The 21393-nt window shown below is 38.5% G+C and overlaps 1 protein-coding gene across 9 annotated transcripts in view; it reads left to right on the top strand.

Annotated features, from left to right (window-relative positions):
* The window catches only part of TOX (thymocyte selection associated high mobility group box), a 304338-nt gene that overhangs the window by 19571 nt on the left and 263374 nt on the right, over positions 1-21393 (top strand). For 3 of the 9 annotated variants that reach the window (XM_077492749.1, XM_077492746.1, XM_077492751.1), the window contains exon 2: positions 5566-5707. The exons of the other annotated variants lie outside the window; for them this stretch is intronic. The gene's annotated coding sequence lies outside the window, so the exon portion shown is untranslated. The remainder of the gene's footprint in view (positions 1-5565; positions 5708-21393) is intronic. 9 annotated transcript variants of the gene reach the window in all.

Raw genomic sequence — 21393 nt, 5'->3', positions numbered from 1 at the left:
ATTGTGCTGTATTTATTACACAAAGTCTACTAATTGGGCCATATTTCTGCTGCAATGTGCGTACCACAATCTCCAGTTTTCAACACTAGAATCTGCAAGAGCTTAAAAAAGCTAGGGGCCAGTTCAATACTGAGATATCAGTTTGTGGTATGCAGGCACACCAATAGAATTAATGTTTTTCTTTTTCCGGGCCCTCTAAGGCAGTGGTCATCAACCCTGTCCTAAGGGCCTACTAACAGGCCAGGTTTGCAAGATAACTGAAATACATCACAGGTGATATCATTTGCTGCTCAGTGATTGCAGTATTCTAGTCTGCATCTCCCCAAGGTAATACATAAAACCTGGCCTGTTAGTGGGTCCTGAGGACAGGATTGATGACCACTGCTCTAAGAAATCAGATAAAGAATGCCAAGTGGCATCTGCTGTCCAGTTTATTAACTTCTAATAGCATAGTGTTTGCCCTGGTTGAGACAGGGCAACTCCCTTATATTTATTTTATGAAAGCAACCTCATGGGTGGCGTAATGGTCCAATTAAAAAAATATTTGTTTTCCTGATATTTAAACTGTTTTTAGGAACTGTAAAAACAGAACTAAAGAATTTATGTATAATGTCATCAGAGAATATGCTACACATGAACTTCAGTGAACATTGGCCACCAATGGTAGATGGATGTAGGAAACACAAAGTTTTCTATTTATTGTCCAGCAGTCTACCAGACAAATGTGTATGTATATTTGTGCTATACAAATGTAAATGCATGGTTTGGGGAGATAAGGATTAAATCATGGAATGGAACTGTCTGTGCAAATCCTTACTGCCAGCAGTTATTTTTCTGTCAATCAGAATAGCAATGGATAACATTTATCATCTTCAGAACAATGAGGAATTGTCACACACTCTGTTTTTTCTGTTTTCATACATGGTGAAAAAATGAACAACTAATATATTTAATACAATTTTAAATGTATTTCTACTAATGGGCTATTGTTCAACACCACAAAGCTATGGACCTATTATGGTCATTGGGTCATAGAATTGCTTTAGTTTAACTTATTTTATATTCAGTAATTTGTAAGACTTTAGAAATGGAAAAAAAACATAAGGCAAAAAATGAAGTTGCTGTATGAAAAAAAGGTTATATTTTATATTGCATACACTAATGTACATTGGTATCCTATGATTGCTGCATCACCTTTGGACGTTTGACATTTGACGTTTTTGCCTTGAGCATGGTGAGCATTAGGGAACTAGATGCAGATTTGCAAACCAGTTAATAATTTTTTGTTTGACTTTGATAACTATCTATGCCAACAATGTGCATGTCTCATACATCCACAAATTTTGGATGTTGGACAGGAAGAGATCTTCCTATACTGACATAAATTGCATGCATCTAGATCACACTATGACCTTTCTCTTTATGTCAGCTGATGTTCTATTGTAGCACACGTACAATAAAAATTGTGTTTGCTTTTCTGTAGAGAAAAGGGATATTGCAGCATATGAGAAAATCTCTACTTTTTTCATAGCTTGCTTAAACAAGTTGTGTAATCGAGTGGACAAATTAAGCATGTTTAATTGAATTTCTGCTTTATACTTTCATGATATCTGTATATGTGCAATACTTACAAATAAGTGATTGTATTTTTTAGCTGAAAAAATCCAATGCTAATTTGCTTCAGACAAAAAAATGTTCCTACAGCCCCTGAGAGGAAAGGCCAGCCTTTTATGTTGTTTAAGTCCTAACATTCTGACTGATGTGAACTAGAATGACATTGGTTTACTGGTCACTAAATGAATGGAAGCACTTTGAATTTGAACTGCTGCCAATTTTGCACAAACAAAGAGGCCTAACCAAAGAAAGAAAGACTTTACTTAAATAAGAGGCACAATCGTAGCATTACCAGAATGCTACTCTGAAGGCAAGTGCAATGTAAAAAAAAAAGTGAATCTTTTTAAAATTTAGAAATGCAAATGTAAAATCTAGTATGATTTCTGTCTTATGCTGTGCCAGTTTCTGTAAAAGATACCGGGCAATACTAAGCCTGCATAAATGTATTCATATAGAATTTATGGTGTACCTTTTTTCTTTGGGGTGCCACACTGTAATTTAAAGGTCTTAGCACATCACTAGAGTTGTCCACGGCTGGAGTTCCCTGGTCTGTCTTTATCAGAGTGGGAAATTGTAGTTTAATCAGTTATGGCACTTTCAGTGTATAACACTCATTAGCAAAGCAATTTGTCATGACTGTTATTAGTCAGAAATTGTATCTTTCTCCATGTCTCCATGTTCAGTTACTGTTTAGGAAATTTTCTCCATATATTGAATTATAACGTTTTTTTTCCATCCAAATTATAGTCTGTTACTAATGACTTAAAACCCACAAAAGGATTTAACAAGCACTGCACATTTATTTCTGCAATGCAAAGCTTTTTATGAATGTGTAGTCAGATAACAGCATAATATAGTCTTGCTAATTAATTCTGTTTTCTGCAAAGCCAATCTTTCATATTCACCTATGAAGGATTAACTTGGCTAATTGATATTGTATGACAATAATAAAATATGCAACCTTTCTATCTGTAGGTTTTATGTTTTGTTTAGACATGGTTTAAAAATAATTATATTTAAAGAATGAACTTGGCAAAGTAACAGGTTTGCTTGAGAGAAGGCACTATAAGGACCATATGCTCACTTTCCTGGTTTTCCCAATTACATTGATCTAATACCACAGTATGGGGGAGCAAGTGATATCCCCCTTCTTCCCACAGTCCAGTGTTCACTGCCTGAGCTGCCAAGCACTGAGCCTGAACAATATTACATGGCAATTGGGGAACATGAACAGCCCTCAGCACGCATCAACTTTATGAAAAGCAGAACGACAGCAGCAAATGTGAAAGGTAAACATAGCTTGTGATGATTGCTGTCAAGCAACCTGTTACTATGCCTAGTACAACAGTCAAACCTTTTCCCAGAATCTAAAGAAAAATCGTTCCTGGACTTAAAGGGGTTGTAAACCTATGCATTAAGGTGAAAACACACCTGTCAGTGACTGCCCCCCAGCCCCCTGTCTTACTTGAACCCTCGAACTTGACCCGGCAGGGACACTGTCTCTCTGCCTGGGGTTCTCGGCTCTTGAATGGATAGATTTATAGCAGCACAGCCATTGGCTCCTGCTGCTGTCAATCAAATCCAATGACACGCCCGCCGGGGGCGGGGCCGAGTCTTGCATTCGACCTCTATGGATGCTGAATGCTGGACTTGGGAGCATGCCCGCTTATCAGAGGGATTATCAGATGTGTAGAGGAGCCGCAAGAGCCACTGGGGGACCCCAGAAAACGATGTTTGGGGCCACTCTGTGCAAAACAAGCTGCACAGTGGAGGTAAGTATGATATGTTTGTTATTTTTTTTTATTACCTTTACAATCACTTTAATTGCAAGGTTCTGTAGTAGTATGATTAGTAGTGGAGTTTCTTGGGAAGAGTTTATAGCCTTTTTTGGATGCTTGGTGCAAGGACAATCTATTAGGTGCCTAAGGTACATATGTGAGATCACTCTTTATCTAAAGAAATGTCTATGATGTAGTTAAGTCAGATAAGAAAGATGACTCTTATATGACAAGGAAGTGATTCACTGTAGAAACAAAGATGCAGCTGTGCTATGAGGAGGCTTAGGGAGCTCCTGTTATGTATGTAAAGTTGACATGTTCTGGGGATTTGTCGGACCCACACAATGACCAGATTTATTGAGTAGAGGGTTTGTTCCCTAACTGAGAGGGTAATAGGCTTCTTGAACCATACTCTTCAGAGTTGATTAAAAATGTGTAGTAGGCTTTCAAACAGCACCCTATCTAGGGAACTTGTAAGACATGCACAGACACCACACACACAGAAGCACACACATGCACACACACACACATGTATATAGTATATATGCAGTATGGTCTTTATAGCTTTGTACTGTATTTGCTGGCTTCTTAAATCACAACTGAGGTCAGTGGGGGGTATGTTTCATGTGCGAATAACTTGTGGAAAGTTATTTTGAATGTGATAACTTTACAACGTGAAATCTGGAGGAGCAAGCTAGAACTCAATTACACATCTAGTTGACGTCACTTCAGGAAGTCTAAAGACTCTTCCCATGGTTGCACAGTGCTGACTGGCTAGCAGGGAGAAGAAGCCTCTCCCAGTTATCCCTGCAACATGACAAGTTGATCACATGGGCAGCGAGGAAGGGAGAGGTAAGACACCCCAGACAAAGTGCTGGAGCCACCCCTAAAGTTGACAGGCAAAGGAAGAAAGTGAAACTGGGATTTTGCTGTATACATATGGAGAATGTGCATTAAAGTTGGCAAAGCAACAGCCAGAGAATCGGCTGCAGTTGCTTTGACATAGAAAATTAGGATGTGAACAGAGGATTAACCAGGTATTTACTAAGTTAGAGAACTTAAAAGGTTTACAGCTTTAGAAAGATACAGATTCTAATTTTAAAGGCAAGCACATTTAGTGACATTTTAATAGCCACTATTCTACCATCTGTACATTTTTCTAAAGTTATGCTCTGCTTGAATAAAATCACATAATACTTTGAACCTCATATTAGGGTTAAGCACCCGCTTTTCCACAATATGACTAAATCTTTGATCCAAACATAAGTTTGTTGCGGTACAAAAAAGTATAACCATTAAAATGAATGACTTAAATAACCAAATAGTTGCTTCCCTATTAGAATTTAAACACATTTTTTATTTGTTTTCTAAGATTTCTAAAAGATAAAAGAAGCATCTCCTGCCTCAAATCAGGGTCTTATTTGCCTACATTGCCTAAATGTTCAACTTTGAGTAAGTGTTATATGGCTTTACATCCTGTTGAGGTTTTGTAAACAGAAAAAATATTTTTATTACAACTTTGTGAAATCATCTTTTCTTGTCATGTTAGTCTATTTTAACATTAATATATAATCCCCTGGTTCTCAAAATGAACATTCAAATGGCTTACAGAATCCAAAATGAAAGAATCTTATTTTGCAGATATCCTAATTTCTTCACTGAAAGCTTCTGAATTCTGAATTTTAAACAGGAGACATCTACCTAGCCCCAGCCAGCTTTACATAGAAATAGATCAATACATTTCTTTACATTTTTCTTTATATCTTTTGTAAAAATTGTATATGAGGTACCAACAGTAAATAAGAGATGGATGCTTCATAGTGTAAGTTAATTAAAAATATTATACAATCCTGCAGTACTCTTTTCTGATGACAAAGAGATAAGCTTGGATTGATTGTCTACAGCAGCTTTTTTTCACTAAGGGTTACTAAAGGGTTACTAATGTTAAGGGACAACTCCATGTTTTAGCGTTTGCATTTCTTTGCATCAGACCATTATTTATTTTATTTCATGGTTATTACTAAAAATAATTTTGTTGTATATATCAGGTGGTGTAAAAAAATGTAAATTAAGGTATCAAATATTGTAGGTACACCATGTTCTTTATTATCATTTGTAAAAATGTTCTACAACTCACTGGCCATATAACACGAGCTGTATCTATAATTTTTAGCTGGGGTTCTACAAGACTTAAATACCATTTCAAGATTTCCTCCATGATAAAAAGTGAGAGAAAGCCTGGTCTACAGAGAGATGGCCATACCATCCCCACCAGAATGGATATGAAAGCTATTTAAGAAGATGATTACACAAGGGTATGACTATCAGTAAATAAACTGAAGCTTTAGTGTATGGTCAAAATTTCATATGAATTAATATAAAAAGTCAAAAAGTATAATGTCCTCTCTGAAACCACATCTGCTTGCTGTTATCAATAATATCTTAGCAATATCACATAAGTACCCTTCTTTCTGGAAATGGACATTAAATGTGATGGTTGATTTACGAAAACTGGGGAGTGCAAAATCTGGTGCAGCTGTGCATGGTAGCCAATCAGATTCTAACTTCAGCTGCTTCAATTAGTCTTTAACAAAAAAAACTTGGAAGCTGATTGGCTTGGAAGCAGAGCTGTACCATATTTTGAAATCAACCCCAAGTAATTTCTCCCAAACAATTATTATTTTTTATGTAAGCTTACATATGTTATTAATTGCTTTGATCAAGGTATGGAAATGTCATACAGCTAAAAGATGTACAAAATAAATTTTCTACATCAATGCTCATCAAATAATTGGTACTCAAAAAGGTAATCAAATTGCTCAGGTATAAGCAATAATATATACTGTATAAAACAGTGATCTCCAAACTATGGGCCTTCAGCTGTTGCTGAACTACACATCCCATGAGGCATTGTAAAACTCTGACATTCACAGACATGACTGGGCATGATGGGAATTGTAGTTTCTTAACAACTGGAGGGCCATAGTTTTGAGACCCCTGGTATTAAACATTGATTGTGATGAAGCAGTTATGGACAATGAGCAGGCTACACACATCCTATAAAATGCTATTAAAGCACACCCTGTCCTTCTGCCCTGCTGCTATTCGCACTTGCTGTCAATTCCTTATTGTCAAACAGCTGTGAGTTGCTGTGTGAATAGCTGCCACTGTCAATAAGGGACCATTTGAATGAAAAAAAAGTACTAGATTCCCCCATCCACATTTAGTGTGGATGGGGGAATCCTTCCTTCTGAGCTGTTGTATTGTGACAGTGGGGGGACTTCCCTATTGTCGGAATACAATGGTCAGCACCGGCGGTTATGATTGAGCTGCAAAAATCCAACAGAGCGGTTGTACAGAAGTCAGTAGAGTGACTTCTGTACAATCACCCTGCCCAAACATGGATCAAAATTCAGAAGCTCCCTGCTGAATCAGACAAATTGTGATCCAAAAATGGGCGGTTTAATAATTTTGTATCCACTTTGTTGCATTCATCTGCAGATCAAAAAGGTGAGCTTAGATCTGTGTATGTGAGTTAAAGCAACCTAAAAAGTTAAAAAAAAGTTATTTTACTAAATGTGTTCCTAGTTAACCTGTTATTAAGCCTAAGCAGCCCTAACAGTTAGCAGTGCGTCATGCCCTCATTTGTTTGACTCATTCAGTTCAATCCACTCATTTAGACCTGACGTCCTTTTATACCCAACACCATAGCAGTGCTCAGGAGGCATTTGAAATATGTTTCGCTATCCATGGGGCCTAAGCCAGGGCCACCAAACAGTCATCATTTAAGACAGCCAATTGTGTTAAGGGAAAACTGAAAAGGACTGTTTGCTTTAATCTAATTGGTCGCTTGAAGCAAATACATGTTGGGTTGCCAAACCATCAGTAAAACATCTGCTGCTTGGCCAAGCCCGCACAAAGAGAAGACTAGTAAACATCTGTGATTAGGACATTCTTAAACAAGGAATGTCTTTCTATAATAGAGAACGACCTCCTTCTGCAAGTTAAAGAAACATTTTGCATACTAGAAATGATTTGCTCAGTAAAATTCAATGCATGATTGTAATGGCTAAATCACTTTTTATTAGAAAAATCTATCACAGCAATCATCTAGATCTGCACTCCATTATGTGTCACAATGCAGGGAAATAACACAAGGGAAAAGCTGTTGCATAAATTGCCTTCAGAATAATTTAGTATTTCTCATGTTTTTTTTTTCTTTGCAATATTTTTTTTTCTTTAGCATGGTAGAGAAGCAGACTTCAATTATGTGTTCACAATTGCTTTTTTATATGAGCTGAAATATACTCCTGACACTCATATTACACTTTACATAAAACATCTGCAAAAAGGTGGTTGATGGCTGTCAACACTTCTTCCTCTACACAGCCAGTGTTTCCATTGTGTGTTGAAATGAAATCATTCATAGGTTCAAAATCCCTTCCCTTCAGCAGTAACAAACTTCAGAATATTTCCACAGCATATAAGAATATTACTCTTGATTGTAAAGTATATTCTTTTCTGTAGGTGATAGTTATACCGCCGAGCTATATAATTTTAACTTAGATTGACATCAGCTTAAAGGCCTTTTTTCATATGCATGGATGAAGCACTTCTGGTGACATTTTTAAAACAGCAGGAGAAAAAATTCATTTTGATTTTTAGAACTAATTGTGCTGGGTGCTGAAGTGATTTCTCGGCCATGTTTCTCCCTGGCGCTCCAATGCTTTGAATTTTCCATCACTTCCTGTATCAGGGACAATTGTCTTCAGGTCATATGTATCAGGGCAGTTTTCTTAGGGGACACAGCAACAGATACTTGTCATGAGTTTTGACACTTTCATATTCTAAATACACCTTAGGACACATACACTTTAAGGCACATTGCCCTTTGGATTTGCAGGTTCAGCTTGATCTGCCAAAGTACTAACCTATTTACTTACACTGAGCCATTTGGCACAATAAGATGTTTCCAGCCTAGTGTTTAGAGTTGGGCAAACAATTTGAGCCGAGCAAAATTTCGACCTGAACATCGCCCATTCAGCAAACACCCAAATTTGCGGGGGGGCTTGGCAGAATGTGTAGTCCATAGTGCATAGCTGGTTGTTAAGGCGCAGAAAACAATTGTTGCCAGCAATAGAAAAAAGTGAGAAAATGGTGCTGGGGCCCCCCAATCTATACCAGGCCCTTTGGGTCTGGTATGGATTTTAAGGGGAACCCCATGCCAAAATGTAAAATAAAACAGCATGGGGTCCCACCAAAATCCATACCAGACCCTTATCCGAGCTTGCAGCTTGGCAGACCAGGAAAGGGGAGGGAAGGGGACAAGCAAGCGCCCCCCCTGAACTTTCCCAGACTACATTCCCTCTGCATGGGGAGGGTCTTTGGGGTGGGTGGGCTCTGTCGTTTTCTTTTGATGGGGACAAGGGCCTCTTATGGCAGCAGGTTCTATACAAAGTACAGATGCGCCACTTTAAAGGCAGACTAGGGCACTATATTTAATGGTTCCTGACTGGCCCACTCAGATATACTATGACACAATGTCTCTCCTGGGTGAAATCCCATATGGGTACCTCCTTCCCTTTAGTGGCCACCAGAGGGCAGGCGCAAACTGCCTCTGCACGGCGGGGCAGCCAATGATTGCTGCCAGCCACGCATGATCGTGCGCACGAGCGCTGGTATGGGGAAATCCCTGTGTTGTCAGGGCAGAGGAGACATGGTGTTTGTTCCTACTAAGTAGGAACAACAATATCTCTCCTCCGCTAGTAAGTTACATCCCCATACAGTTAGAACACAATGAGGGAACACACATTTAACCACTGATCACCCCCTAGTGTTAACCCCTTCTCTGCCAGTGACATTTACACAGTAATCGGTGCATTTTTATAGCACTGATCGCTGTATAAATGTCAGAGGTTCCAAAAATGTGTCCAATCTATCCGCCACAATGTTGCAATACTGCTAAAAATCACAGATCACCGCCACTAGTAAAAATAATAAAAATGGCATAAATCTTTCCCATAGTTTGTAAACGCTATAACTTTTGCGCAAACCAATCAATATACGCTTATTGTGTTTTTCTTTAACCAAAAATATGTATAAGAATATATATCAGCCTAAACTGATATTTATTATAGCAAAAAGTAAAAAGTATTGTTTTTTTTTCAAAAATTGTTGCTTTTTTGGTTTAAACCACCAAAATAAAGCTCTATTTGTGGGGAAAAAAAGAACATACATTTAGTTTGGGTACAGCATTGCATGATCACGCAATTGTCAGTTAAAGCAACACAGTGCCAAATTGTAAAAAGTTCTCTGGTCAGGGAGGGGGTAAAATCTTCCGGGGTTGAAGTGGTTAAAGGAATTTTTCATTTTTATTTTTATTGTTTCACTTTAAGCATCAATAAAATCACTGCTCCTGTAAAAACAATCTTTTTAAAGAATGCATTGATATACATCCCCAGAGTACCTGGGCCCTCATACTCTTTTTACTGCATAACTTGCATATAAGCCTTCAAAATGGGCGCTGTTGATTTTTCAAGTTTGTGTCCCACAGACTTTAATAAGGTTTGTGGTTCAGGTCTGAACTTTTGCGTTTTGCGTTTTTCATGAGTTTTGCAGAACCGAATGGGGGGGGGGGGGTGGTTCATCCCAACTCTACTAGTGTTTGTAGTGTATAATGCCTTAGGCTGGCCATACGTATAAAAATTTTCTGAAGTATGCATATCAGTGAAAAAAAAGTCTGTATTTTTATGGTTGAATTTTGTACCATTTGTACGCATCAGAATCATTTTATCTGCTAGACTGAGGTACTAATGAATTTATGTATAACATCTAGCATTCTCATAGTCATTTTAATTATGCAATTATTACAGGAGATACAGCTTCGGGGCTATGTATGGCCAAAATGAGAATGTCGTAGATTGATGAAGCATGTTCTTAAATAGATTTTTGGCTGCCAAATGTTACTGCTGCTACCATCTCTTCTGACCCAGCATGTAATGCATGCATGATAACCATAACATTGAGTTTTCCATCGACTGTCTTCTCACTTCTCACTTCCACACAAGAGTGTTTAGCAAATGATCACCAAAGAGTTTTCAGCAAATATTATCTAATGAAAGCTCTAACAACTGCTTTTTAACACTAGTTTAGGACCTGACTTCATCTTTTCTCATGCAGAGAACTGTATGCCTTTCAGCATCTGGTAAAACTACTAGGAACATTACTAACGTTTGTCAAGTATCCAGTTTTTTTACCGTCATAATTTATTGTCATTAGGGGTGAGGTTAGGTTTTGGACTGATGTACAATTCAATCTGAACTTTGGCTGCTTGGTTTTGGTAAATTGGCAAACTAAAAATCCGACCCTACAGCTGGAACAGGAACATTTAGCTGTGGTGTTACTACAGCTGCTAAATGGGAAAGATTCCCATACAATGTTTCTGGTAGTTGGAAGGCAGTAGTAGCTAGTGTCCTAGCAACTAGTGATGCATTCACAGCTCCATCCACCTGCTACCCAAAAGATTGCTGGTCATCAGCTTAATGTAAACAAAGCATTGGGGATGCTGGCTAACATTATGGCGATATTTGGTCAGTGACATTAGGCAGCATCCCCTCCCCTTTGTTTAAAGCGGAGAGTCCGCCGTTTTTTTTTTAAAAAGCCAGCAGCTACAAATACTGCAGCTGCTGACTTTTAAAATAATGACACTTACCCGCCCAGCGCGCCCACGATGTCGGCACCCGAAGCCGATCTCTCGATCGTCTCTCGGGTGCTGCCGCCGCCATCTTGGGTATGGGAATCAGGAAGTGGAGCCTTGCGGCTTCATTTCCTGGTTCCCTACTGCGTATGCGTGAGTCGCGCTGCGCAATAAGGATGGTCCCCGCTGTCTCTGGGATCCATGTGTTTCCCAGCAGGCAGCGGGGGACCTTCGGAAAGGGGCGTAGATTCTGCGGAAAGGAGCGTAGCTTCTGCAGAATCTACGCCGGAAGTGGGTGCAGATACCTTTACTGTACAGGTACCTGCACCCCCTCCCCCCTGAAAGGTGCCAATTGTGGCGCCGGAGGGGGGAGGGTTCCAATGAGCGGAACCTACACTTTAGGGTGAACCTCCACTTTAAAATAAAGCTGCCTGACAAGGGATCTGTCAGGGCCTGGGGTTGCCTGAGCCTAATGAAGCATAAGGGTTGCGTATTGATTTTGGGTCCCCCCCGTGTGCTTCTTCTTCCAAATTCCATACCTGTAGGATGTTCTGCAGCAAAACTGGCATTTTGTGAAGTAAAAATAAAATTTTCCGTAAAACACATTTTGCTGATGGCTTGTTATTGTTTTAAAAACAGTATGGACCCATTACACAAAAAGCCAGCAGCAAAATGTCATTTATCACAAATTTAATTTTTTTTTCTTTCACAAAATGTCAGTTTTGCTGCAATATATCCTACACATCCTACAGGTTCACCACTTGACAGGCAGATTTGTGGCATCTTTAGATCACCAGTCACCAGAACAGTGCCCAGCTCCTCATATGCTTTGTTTGAAAATCCCCTGCCTATTAGCCTTGAAAATGGCCAGAATTGATTTTAAATATTTGACTCCCATTGCCTTCAATGGAGATTAACATCTTGTGTCTGGAACACTTGCTGTTTCAAAATCTGCACGTTATCAACTTCAAGTCTATAATAAGGTGTGTGTTTCTTACTGGACCAGTCTTTTTCTATAGTAGATTATACAACTCCATTTTGAAACCATTATGTATTCATAAATGGATATTCCTTCTGATGTTTTTCTTTCATCTCTCATGTTTTTACTATAGGACATTGGAGGGTTTGCCCAGCTATTAATATGGTCAAACCCCCCTTTTTTGGTTGGAGGTTAGACACCCTCTGTGTGATCTCTTTTTGGCTTGGGCCTGTCGTATTTGACCTCCCTGGCTTTTCCATCCTGGCTGATCTGGGGCAGCAGAATACTTCTCCCCGTTTCTTTTAACTGGATGCATTTCTATTGATGTCTCAAAAAATTATATGACCTGATATTCTAACCCTGTGCGCTAGGCTTAGGTTTGTCCTAGGTGTAGTGCAGCTGTAGCAGGACCCTGGAAGCTTTAAATGTCTTTCTTGTTATGGTCTACTCTAGATCATGGACTTTTCTTAGCTTTCCTCTGTGTACATCAGGACTTTCGGCTCTCTGCAAAAGGGATGGTGCATAGTGCTGCATAGATCGATTTATCTCTTTCCAGTCCCACCCTTTACCTTTTATTTTTGATGTAACTTCCCTCTGTTTTTAAATCTCCTTCTAGCATTACAGAAAGAGAGTGAAAAGGACAATGCAAGATAGAGAGGAGCAGATTATGAACACAATATAGGTTAGAATACACAGCTAATTAATTATTTTATGGCTTGCTCACATCAGCAGCTATATTATACTGTGGGATCAATGCTGGTGCGCCATTACTGATGCATTACACTGTTGACTATAATGTTCTGTTTTTAGCTTTATTGAAATGACATAACATTTCATTCATCTTTGTTCACTGAAGCATGTTGTGATGCAGTGTACTGTGTTGCAACATGCTACCTTGAAAAAATGCATGTCTATTTTTTTCAGTGTCCACCACTGCAGAGCAGTGCCAAATGTCTTCTCCATTCATTGGGTGGGCATTGAGGAAGGCTGCCTCATGCAACCCAATGCTTATGATATGAACGGGCCCCAAAGGTTGACAACACTCAACAAACAACATTCTTATTAAACGGGTGCTGCTTTGAACATGATAGTTCTGCTTTATGACTTTCTGTGGCTCTAAAATTACGGTTATTTCCATATTGGAAAGCCAAGTTTTTCAAAGAAAATAGTTTTGTGTATGGCGTGTGAATGTTGTCCTTGTACTTTAAAATGTCACATCTGTTTAAAATGAAACAACACAATGTTCAACATAAAGTCTCACGTTTGGAAATTTTCCTGTACACAGGTGAAAGTATCTAATTGGTAAGGCATGTAATTACTGCACATGTTCTCTCACTGTGAGGTCTTTAAGATGTGGCCTGCTGGGAATACATAGATGTCAGGTTGAGAAATGATGATCTATAGTGCATCTTAATGATTTTGACTGTATCACTTCTCTACATCTTCAATACATTTTTTGCTCATTTCACTGGCTTCAAGATTATGATTACGATTGGGAAAAAAGCATAGCTGGAACTACTAAGAATATGTTTTTAAATGTATGAGGTTTTGGACTTTTTCACTTTTCAAGAGGGTTTGAGATACTGAAAGAATAAAAATATACAAGGATAGCTTAGTTGGAACATAAAACATAAAACACATTTAACACTATATATTTTTGTTACCATGTTGGTTTATATAAACTGTGAATAGATTTTTTTTTTGAACACCACAATTTATTTTGCTGTTAATGACACTTCAAGCTGGATACAGACAATCTGACATTCGGACAGTATGTACAGCTGCCTGTCTGACAGAAGTCGGTCTTACGCCCAGCTTCTGTCAAATGGGAGATCGCCACACTAAACATCACTTAGTTGATACAGTGACCTCTCAGTTTTTCCGTTCAGCCCACTGGGTTGAACGAACCAAAAACTTACCGTGTTTACCTATCCTTAGCACCAACATAAGGAGGAACTTCAGTCCCCTTGATTGTGGTTCTGCACCAGCACTGTCATTTTCTAATGACCTCCTTGTCTAGGCAAGAAAGGAGGAAGTGCTGCCCTGCAGGACAAAAAAATAACACTGAAAAAAAAAATTATATATATATATATATATTCAGTAGTGGTAGAGGGATGCAGGTGGAGCCAGGTACATCCAAATTGTCTTTCAGGGGGAAGAACTCATAGGGGGTCACTATCAGGTGAATTTAGCTTTCATTTAGGAGTAGTTTGAGACGATTCCAAGGTTATTTAAATTTCCTTCATTTGACCCTCAGTTGACCTTTTTCTTTGCTGCATTTGACCTCCCTATTAGATACATCAATCTGCTTCAAGCCACTTTTGTGTTTTAATTCAAAAAAGCTGTCCTGGTAAGCTGTCCTGATGTGGCCAACAGCATAGGTCCAAAAAGGTAAAAGCACTTGGAAATGAATAAAAGCAAGCATCTGTATGTTAGCTATGATTAAGCAATAAGTGCAAAACATGTTAGCTGTTTTCTGTATTCCTTTGCTGTAGCTTTTTGTGCATTTCATTCAAACATCTACAATAAATATGGTTTTATATGTGCAGCCAACTACCATTTTTACCTTTCCTGTGAAGCATCTGTGCATGTTTGCATACATCCTTACATATTGTACAGTGTCCCAATAGTGCCAATACTTAGGGGATTCTGTTATGCAAACCTCATCCAGCTCTTGTGATTTTGAGCTCAGGCACATTCCCTCCCATGCTTTACTACTGGCGAGTGAAGCCATCATCATATTTATAGACCAATGATGAGGCACATGAGGTGGAAGGGGATGGGCCCTAACTTTCCACCACAGTAGCCAGTTAGAATTGGCATAATAGAGTGACCTGGGCTTCAGAACTGGAACCTTTGGATGGCTGTTTTTAATAGCTTCCACTCATTTAGCAATTTTAAAGTGACCACATGGCCCATCAGTCTTATATATATTTATACATTTTTTATTTGTTCATCTGAGTATAGATCTATGTTTGTCCCAAGCATGTTTGAATCCACTTACTGTTGACTAATTCGCTACCTTTGCTGGGAGACTATTCCAAGCATCAACTACTCTTGCAGTAAAATAGTACTTTCTAAGATGCGTTTTAAACTTTCTCCTGCTGGAGAACTTTAATTTTGGAGTGTTTATAAAAAAAGCAAGTAAAAATAAAAAAATATGCCATGTAAATGGGAACATGTAAAAAAAAAAAGGAAACATTATCAGAGTTTGGCTGCAAAAATGGAAATATATTTTAAAGGGTAACTCCACTTTAGTGGGGAAAATAAAACAGGAAATAAAGAAAAAAACAATGTAGCATATACAGTTGTGAGATTACTTAGAAATTACCTTTCCTTTTCAATCTGCAGCTCTGTAATGTTCTGAAAATGCAATGCAATATGGCTACCTGGAGGTGTTCTGTACACAAAATGTGTACAGAACACCCCCCCCCCCCCCAGAAATATAATTTCCTGCTTGTGTGATTGGCTCACTGATTTTCTCAGAAGTCATTAGGCATCTCTGCAACCAAAAATCAAAATTTAGGTAAGATACTTACAATAGGAAATCACATCTAAAGTGATGCAGGCCCAGCAGCTTTCCTCATTAGAGCCCTACAGGTGCACAGCTGATTGATAATTCTGAAACCACTCCCATTGGACTCACTTTCCCATATAGATACATACACTCACACAGGGATTTCTTCAGAGTAACAAAATGTAGGAATCTGCAACAAAGTTTATTAAAATCCTTGAAATGTACATAGATCCCCAGAGGGGGATGTTTTTTCTCAATAAAAGTGGAGTTATGCTTTAAAGTGAAGCTACAATACACTATGGAAAAGAATCCTAGATCTTTACAACAGATTGTTTACAGGCTGATTTTACTGGGAATCCAAATAAGGTGGTTCTTGTCACAGTCTAAAGCTGGCCATACAAGGATTGAAATTCGGCCACTTCAGCAGGGACTGCTAATCCACGTGTAGCTGCTCCCATTCATCAGAAGTCAATCCAAAGATCAACTTCTATCTAAGAGGCTTGTTGGAAATTTTTTCCCAATCAGTGGCAGCACGGAGTAAAACAAATTTTTTGTTGCGCTAGTGGGTATAGGCTATATTTAAAAGAAGGATCACATACAGCGGGGGGGGGGGTTGGTGGGATATGGCTAAGATAAAGGGGACAATGTTTAAAATTCAAATGCTGTTTTGGAGAAGTCCAAAAATCAGAAGCTGTTCTGAGACATTGAGTCTGTAGTCACTTGAATAAGGGAGTGTTGTTGCACAAGAACGGAGGCAGCATGTTGAAGGGTAGAAGGCACCTTTAGAGAATACACAAGCAGAAACACAAACAGCGCCAACCTAAGTGCAGTAATAAAATCCATTCATTTGTTTTTTAACTTCAATTCACTGGCTGAATGAAAAAAATAAACTAAAAAATATCCATCTGTGGCCATCCTTAACCACTACAATACAGGGCACTTTCGCCCCCTTCCTTCCCAGCCCAATTTTCAGCTTTCATCGCTCTAGCGCTTTCAGTGACAATTGCGCGGTCATGCTACACTGTACCCAAATGAAATTTTTTTCATTTTGTTCGCACAAATAGAGATTTATTTTGGTGGTATTTATTCACGACTCCGTTTTTTATTTTTTGCGATATAGGCACAAAAAAGCGGAAATTTGGAAAAAAAACAATATTTTCTTTTTTCTATTTTAAAAGAAATCCAATAAAATCAAATTTTGTCATAAATTTAAGCCAAAATGTATTCTGTTACATGTTTTTGGTAAAAAAAATTCCGTTAAGTGTATAATAATTGGTTTGTGTGATCATGGACATATGTACGCAAATGATCATGTACATATGTGTGCAGGTGATCACGTACATATGTGTGCACATAATCATTGGGACAAGTGATTTTAGTGGGACATATGTGGGGGACATGTTTTTATTATTAGGGACATGTGTTTTTATTTTTTGGGGACATGTATGTTTTGGGGACATGTGTGTTATGGGGACATATGTGGGGACTGTGTTTACACTGTGTGGTGTGTTGTGTGTTTACACTAGACTGAAGATCAGTGAGTAAAAAGCTGTAAAAAACAGCTCATACTCACTGATCATCAGCCGGCTGCAGCAATCTGCTCTCCTCTCCTCAGCGATGACTTCTGTGTGAGGCTGTTTGTTTACATCACATGACGGCCGTGATTGGACATCGGGATCGCGCCGCTGCGCGGGCACGCGCGGGCACGCGCGCGCGCGATACCGCTCCTCCTGATGGACGTTCCTGAACGTCCTATCAGGAGTAGACGGCTCCCACCCGGCCGTATATGTGCATTGGCCGGGTGGGAAGTGGTTAAAGAGGAGCTGGAGTCTGCTCACCTAATTTGTAATAAAAACATCTTTGCCATTCTGAAGCGTCTCTCCATACACTTTGCATATTATTTTAAATATAATGTAATTCTGTACTTGCCAAATACACTGCAGAAATCTCCCTCCACTGAATCTGGCTGCAAACATTTTAACTGTGGGCAGCTGAAGCTGCTGCCTGTTCACTTCCTGAATTTACACAGATACATGGAGGCACACCTTCAGCTCTGCAGCCCTGCAGCTCTGATTGACCCTCTTATGACTCATCCCTGAACCTTCCTGGCAAACTATCACAGAGTGAGAGAGAGAGAGAGCTGTGCATGATGTCATAAGCCTAGGCCAGTGATGGTGAACGTTGGCACCTAGAATGTTTTGTAACTACATTTACCGTGATGCTAATGCACTCTGCAGTGAAGTGGGTGCATCATGGGAAATGTAGTTCCAAAACTTCCGGGGTGCCAAGGGTTGCGATCACTGGCCTAGGCTAATGACCACACAAGAAACAGGAATTGGGCAGTATAAGGGATTTACTGTCAGAAAAAAAAAATGTTTTACTATCCAAAGTTAGAAAGAACAAGGGCAGAAGATTTAATAGATGGAAAGTTGAAAAAAATGACTGAAGGTCTGTAAGTAAGGTTTAGGTTTAGATGTGCAGAAATGTTGTTTTTACCCTTATATGCCTGTGTGTTTTCTGTTTTCATGTTTTGCATATTGGATTCATTTTTATTGTTTTACCACTTTATTTATTCATAATTTTAATTTTTTTGTATCTTTATGCTGATAGCTGAACTGACTTATAAAGCCAGCTTTAGACTCATCAAATTTAATAAGCTAGCTTTCACTAGACATGCTATGAATGCCTTTTTTCCCATTAGAAACCACTCTAATTGCACATTAATCATATCATACAAATGAATACTTTACAATGTTTAGGAGGAAATCGAAAACAATGAGATTAAAACACTTTAGCTTTTAATGCACATTGCATTGGCAGGATAGGTTATAAATATATTTACCATAAAATATTGCTAATCAGATCAGGTTTTCATAATGCAATGTTTTGGACTGTATTTGTTGTGATAGACAGCTTTTTCACAAGACTGTCTCAGATTGCAAAATGGCTTTTTCATCTGACCTCATTCATGGTAATTGTGATTCTATGCTTGGTAGTAGTGTTTCACGTTCAAGATTTTATGATAAATTTGAGGTTGTAGGATGTTTAAAAATATACAGAGTATATTTGGACATGTAATCTGAAAGTTACATTTTGAAAAGGTGGTTTGTGGTCAACCTCATTAATGTATGTACTATATATTAATGGAAGTCATGCTATCATTCTATGTGTATATAATGGTGAAGGGACATCATACTGTAAGATAATTCAAGGGCAGGATCTCAACTATAGATCTTTGTAAAACATTGTCAGTTCTATATCCAACAGTAAAATAGGCTCCAACTAAAAGTGTGTTTATTACATTCCCATCCCCAACATTGTAACCTAAAATTCCATAAACCACTCCCACCCCTGGTGAGTTAACTTAGACTAACAGCCCACTCCCACCACAACTTCTTTACTTTTGTAGCAGGGCTGCATCTCGTACAGTTTTTACTGCTCAACTGGCTGTGAGCAGGCAGCAAACATTATAGGTGATGTATGATGATGTAATGAGTATTAAGGACCATCATGTATAATATATGGAGGTTTTGAGTGTATGGAGGACCATGATGAGAGGATGTGAGCAGGCAGCAGACATTAGAGGTGAGGTATGATGATGGTGCTAAAATCATAGCGTCAGCTGAGTTTACTTTAAGTTCTCTGTAACCAGCCTTTATTCGACTTCGCACGGGTTCAGTTACAAGGTAGGCTTAAATTTTATGGCTTGCTGTAGGATACTGATGTACTACAGAAATGCCCTAATTCAATCCCAAAGTAATGACCGATAGGCTTCTTACTTTAGTGTAGGAGTCAGCAGACAGTATTTTTTGGGCTGTTTTGGACAATTCTATTTGGGCTATGTTTTTTGTCAGTTGAGCTGCAAATATATATCATTTTTTAATGTAAAAGTAATGTAATGCCTTGGGGCCACCTCTCTTTTGGTGACAAAGGATCCTGCTTGTTGCAGCTTTCCAGCAAAATACACTTTCTATAAAGATGAATCATTATGTAGATAAAAGCCACCTAAAATGTGTGTAAAATGCACCACACTTAAAAACCCATCACATGTCCCATGGATAGTTATAACGTGACCGTTGTTTTTATCCTGATTGTTTAAATGAAAATCATAAGACCCCTTTCACACTGAGGCGCTTTCACGCTAAAAAAAAAAGCACATGAAAAGCTCACGAAAACCTATTTTCATTAAAATCAATGAATGCTTTCACCCTAGGGCAGTGCGCTAACAGGGTGGTGAAAAAACACCCCTCTCCATTGAAATTAATGGAAAGCACTTAAAAAATGCCTGAAAAGCTCTTCAAAAGTGCTCTGTGTTTTACTGGCAGTTTACAAACGCCTCAGTGTGAAAGGGGCCTAAGAGCTAACAGTGCTAACAGACCTGTATGACATCTGTCCTAGATTATTAAATTATTATAAAATCTCACACTGAACAACACATTTGCTCTTCATGCTCTTTTTGTGAAAAGTTCAAGAATGTACTTTTGGTATGCATTCACCCTTATTTTGAAAGGTGGTGAGGACAAATGTAAGTGATCTTTGACATGGGGCAATGTGTGTTTCCAAATACAAGTGTTTAATAGGCTGAACAGTTTGACACAGAGCAATCTCCTCAGAAGACAAGCAAAGCAAAAATATTGACATCCTAATGGCACCAACGTATTGATTACAGTTTCCCATTCAAATTTAGCTAAGACTTTGTACTGAAGATTTGGCTTGTTTGAGTTGAAAGAGTGCTACACCATCGCCAGGCATGAGCAGTCTAAATAATTTATTGTGTCTGCAAAAATATATATTCAGCATAAACTAAAGGTCAACCTGTTTGGAGGTTCCAGGGATCTCCTAACTTTAGAGCTTATCTGAAGGTCAATGGCCTCAAAATGAATAAAAGTGGTCTTTAGTAGGGTCCAGAGTGCTTCAAGTAAAGCAAGCTTTAGCAACTGATCCTAACATCACTAGAAACTGCCTTCATGTTTTTACACTTACTGCATATAGCAAGTACTGTGTCCAAACTAAGCCAGCACCCCAATCTCTTACACTGAATTCCTTTAAGTGACTGTTTCCTTTATGCCTGTGTCAGGTGATTTTTATATCACCGTAGGTTGTGCCATTTCACATTGTATTTTTGGTGCAGGATTGTCAGAGTTGATTTGGTCTTCTGTTTGCAGACAGATCTTCTCATGTTTCAGATAGTATTTGCAGAAGATTTATGGCATAATATATTTTACACCATGGCTTGTGGAGGCTCTGGAAGAATTTATAATATGGTGGATTGTTTAGTTAATGCTTCAAGCTAATGAATGATTCATGCTGCAATGGCACTCCACTTTTTACTAACTTCATTCTACCATCAACAGATTAGATTAAATCCCCATTTACGGCATTATATTAATATTTTCAATGGCAGACTAATCCAAGAAATAAATGTGTCAGTTTCTATGGATACGCTGTAATGGGTGCAGGCACAAGGAAGTGGCTCTAGGCCACAAAAGAGGCTTAATGTACAGATTGGTTAGGAAGACATTATTTATTGCAAAGCTGCCAAGCAAGAAATATTTAGTGATCTCATTTTTATATTTGGTCATTTGACCTGAGCCAATTTGCTTAGCTGCTAATATTGAACTACTGAAAGCTTGAAATATTTTTAATTTTAAGCAATTTTATTTTGCAGATGAACATTAGGGGGGAAATTACTCAGTATAAGATATATGTTTGAATTCACATCCCAAGACATACACTTATAAAGAAAGTTATTTTATAAGAGAATCTCAGTAAGGAATGATTTGTTATATTATTGGTGGTTCTAACAGAT

Source organism: Lithobates pipiens, unplaced genomic scaffold (assembly GCF_037356315.1).
Source record: "Lithobates pipiens isolate NorthernLeopardFrog02 unplaced genomic scaffold, aLitPip1_a1.2 Scaffold_19, whole genome shotgun sequence".
NCBI lineage: Eukaryota > Metazoa > Chordata > Amphibia > Anura > Ranidae > Lithobates > Lithobates pipiens.
The sequence above is the reverse complement of the archived record's forward strand: the minus strand, read 5'-3'. Positions and strand labels throughout refer to the sequence as shown.